The sequence below is a fragment of the Suncus etruscus genome, chromosome 4 (assembly GCF_024139225.1).
Source record: "Suncus etruscus isolate mSunEtr1 chromosome 4, mSunEtr1.pri.cur, whole genome shotgun sequence".
NCBI lineage: Eukaryota > Metazoa > Chordata > Mammalia > Eulipotyphla > Soricidae > Suncus > Suncus etruscus.
In genome coordinates, this window is record NC_064851.1 from 156,034,093 (window position 1) to 156,037,958 (window position 3,866).

The 3,866-nt window shown below is 43.5% G+C and overlaps 1 non-coding gene across 1 annotated transcript; it reads right to left on the reverse strand.

Annotated features, from left to right (window-relative positions):
* Positions 1–480: 480 nt before the first annotated feature.
* On the reverse strand, positions 481–584 carry LOC126007445 (U6 spliceosomal RNA). The gene has a single exon (XR_007495017.1). It is a non-coding gene; the product is annotated as a U6 spliceosomal RNA (small nuclear RNA).
* Positions 585–3,866: the final 3,282 nt, after the last annotated feature.

Genomic DNA, 3,866 nt, shown 5'->3' on the forward strand with positions numbered 1-3,866 from the left:
CTGAGTGGCTGGTGGTACTTTGGTGCCTCCCCTTTTTACTGGGTCATTAACACTGATCTGTCTCTTTCCTTTGAAGAAAAGACTCTCTTTGAAGTGGGTAAAACCCTGATTGTTTCCAGTGCAAAGGACCTGTAGATCTTGGACAAAAGGGCTTATTTGTTTGGTTTTGTTCACTTGTTTGTTTTGGTTTTTTGTTTCTGGTCTGTACCTTTCAGTGCTCTGGGCAGAGCTCCTGGCTCTGCATTTAGGGATTGTTCCTGGTGGGCTCAAGGAATTGTGTATGATATTTAGGATGGAACCCAGGCCTGCTGCTTGAAAGGCAAGTGCCCTACCCATTGTACTATCTCTCTGCTTGACAAAGGGACTTTTGTTAGTTTTGTTTTGGAGCCACACCCATAGGGGTTGCTCCCTGCTCTGTGTTGTTTGTTCTGTGTGTGTGTGTGTGTGTGTGTGTGTTTCTTTTCTTTCTTTTTTATTTTTTTAAATATGGAACACTTCACAAATTTGCATGTCATCCTTGTGCTGGGGCCATGCTAATCTCTGTATCGTTCCAATTTTAGTATATGTTCTGCCGAAGCGAGCACGTATGTGTGTTTCTTGGGGGTGGGGAGTAGTAGTGGGGTCATGCTGGGAATCAAACCCGAGGCTCCTGTTATGCTCCAGCTTGTCATGTTCCAGTCTGTTGAGTTCTCTGGCTCTGTCTGACTTCCGACTATGGTTAAGGTTCACAGCAATCACTATAGAAAATTCACCTTAGGAATCTTGTGGTCAAATAAAATTTTATGTTTATGTCTAGTTTGTTGTTGTTTGTTTCTCAGCAGTGCTGGGACCATCACTGCCACAGAAGCAAGGCTGGTCCAGATGGTGCTTGGGAGACCTGGTGGTACTAGGATCAAGCCAGTCAGGGCCCCTATGGATGTGTTCTGGCTTTTTGAATTATATGCTCAGCTCTTGATTTTTTGGCTGTGTCTTCCATTTACAGCAGTAAAGAAGGTTATAGAAAATTCCTGTTACTCATGGTTCTTTTCTCAGGGATCACTCCTAATTGTACTTGGGAACCATTTGGGGTGGCTGGGCTGGCAGCATACAAATGCCCCCTACCTGCTTTCCTTTCTAAAGGTGGAAACTTTTTATAACATTACCCACCCCAAGTTAATATGAATTTCTCCCTCTTTGTTGCCCTCTGCAGTTATAATGAATAAACCCTTCCTTTTTGCTTTCTTGTAGTGCTAGGGATTGATTGAATCCAGGACACGTAGACTTCCTTTTTTATTTATTTATTTATTTATTTATTTATTTATTTATTTATTTATTTATTTATTTATTTATTTTTATACCCAGCAAATCCCAAAGGGTTGTCTCTCAAGTACATGGTTTTGAGGGCTTGGGCTTAGGGCCAGAGAGTATAATGGGTAGAATATAGTGCATAGCATTATATGGCCTGAGTGTAGCCTGAAAACAAACCAAAAGAAGTATGGGATTAGCAGATGGCCTACATAGTGATCCTCCACCAGGCAGGCTGTCCTAAACTTCAATTATTTTCTCCTCTGCTAAACACCTTTCTGTGATTTTGATGAAGTTCTGAGACTCTCTGAGGCTTACTTTCAGTGCCTATAGAATGGGGAGGGGTGGGTGGCAGCCATCTCTAGCTTTGCAAAACAAGCAATAGGAAGCATCTCTGACCAGTGCCTAGCAGCTGAGTTCTGCTGTCTCTCCTCAGGGGTTCAGCAAGTCCAGAATACAACAGGAAAATATAGTTTTGCTTTGGGGCTACAACTAGTAGTACTTCTGATTAGTTGGTTGGTGGTTGCTCCTGTGGTGCTTGGGATGAAACCTCATCTTCCGGCATAAAAAGCCTGTGCTCTAGTTTGTTGAACTATCTCCCCAACCGTTTGGTAAGGATATTAAGGCAGAATCTATTCTGGCCCACATGAAGTTGGTTACTTTGATCCAAGGACCCCTAGATGACTTTGTGATGTTTCCTCTTCACATCTGTTTCCTCATGTGTTCAAATGTGCATCTCAGTCTGTGGCTTTCCCTTCTGAGCTCCTGTGCCCACATTTCTCCTTCACATAGTGGTTGATTCTATTGTTAGACAGAAACCAAATAAACAACAATGTGTCCAATTCAATTGGAATTACAGGTATAAAAAGTAATATTTTTCTTATCACAAAGTACTGTTAACTTGAGATTATCACTGCTGTGAAGAGAAGTCAAAGTTAAATTGTAGTTTGTTTTTATTTTATTTTATTTTTTTGGTGGCAAGGACACCTATTTGTGCTCAGAGCTTACTCCTGACTCTGCACTTGAGGATAACTTCTGGTGGTACTCAGAGGACCATATGAGGTGGTGGGGATTGAACCTGGGTCAGCTGCATGCAAGGCAAGTGCCCTACATGCATTATTATCTCTTTGTTTCTTAAATTGTAGTTTAGTACAGAGGTGATCATCAAAGCCAACCTTAGGAACCAGGCCTAGGGAACAGCACGCAGATTTCTCTGAGTGTCTGGCCATCCTTTTCAGGCTTGGACTTAGTTGATATCGGGAAGTGGCTTGCAGTGGGTGGCTGCAGGTGCCATATATGAAGTGGGGAGAGGAGAGGTGGAATCCTGGAGAGGGGAGCCCATTGCTTTTCATGTCACCCAGCTCAGTCACCTAGGGAGCCTCTGAGAGGATTAGAACTGGCAGAGCTGGCTTTGCACACCTGCACAGTACAGGCCTTATTTTCCCTGAAGGCTCCACGCCAGGCATCAAGCTGTACCCGTGTTCCATTTGATTTTCACAGAGTGAGAATTAATCTCAGCCACCTTATTTCTCGAGGAGCCTTGAAACTCGGCTTGAGTGGGGGAATTGTTCTTTGTATGAAGAGGACAATCCGTGTTTATCCCCATTGATAGTGGCAGCTCCTTCCAGCCTCTCCACCTGCCACACACAGAATAATACATTATTGTTCTGTAGAAGAAAAGACATGTAATCATTTTCTAAGTTTCAGTTAAAAAAATGCTTGCTTTCAAGCATTTTAGTTAAAAGGGAAACTTTTAGCTTCAAAGTGAACTTTTTAGTTGAGAGTCAGCCAGTACTATGTTGGGAAAGTACTATGGTAAAGGCCAAAGGTTATTTGAATATTTTATTCTAGAAATCACACATACAGAGGTGGCAGGCAGACAGGCCCTTATCTTGTGCTTTTCCAGGAGATGGCATGCATAGCTGGAGCACACTGGACTATGAACTCACAAACTTGCCCTTTGCTTCTTTCTGTTCAGTTCTAGACTTAAAAACAAAGCCCTTGTCTTGCCTCTGAGGTCATGCTGGCAGGACTGAGAACTCATTTCTAGCAGAGTAAAATGAATGATTTTTGTTGTGGTTGGTCAATTAACTTTAATTCATCTCTTATTCGGGGAAAAAATGGGCACCTTAACCAAATCTTGGCATCTATTGGTTGGAGAACTTGATCTAACACAGGACAATAACATTGTTCCTATGTGGGTAGAACTGAATGAGTGGAAGATGTTATCAGAGCTGGACATGGCACATGCAGGTGCTCCAATAATAATAATAATTATCTGGGGCCGGGCGGTGGCCCTGGAGGTAAGGTGCCTGCCTTGCCTGCGCTAGCCTAGGACGGACCGCGGTTCGATCCCCCGGCGTCCCATATGGTCCCCCAAGCCAGGAGCGACTTCTGAGCGCATAGCCAGGAGTAACCCCTGACCGTCACCGGGTGTGGCCCAAAAACCAAAAAAAAAAAAATAATAATAATAATAATAATAATTATCAAAACCAGAGCAGCCATGAGACCAGTCCAAAGGGCCCTCCCCTCAGGACAGTGGGGATAGGCTCTGTCTGTGTCCCAGGGGCTTGTTGGGTGAA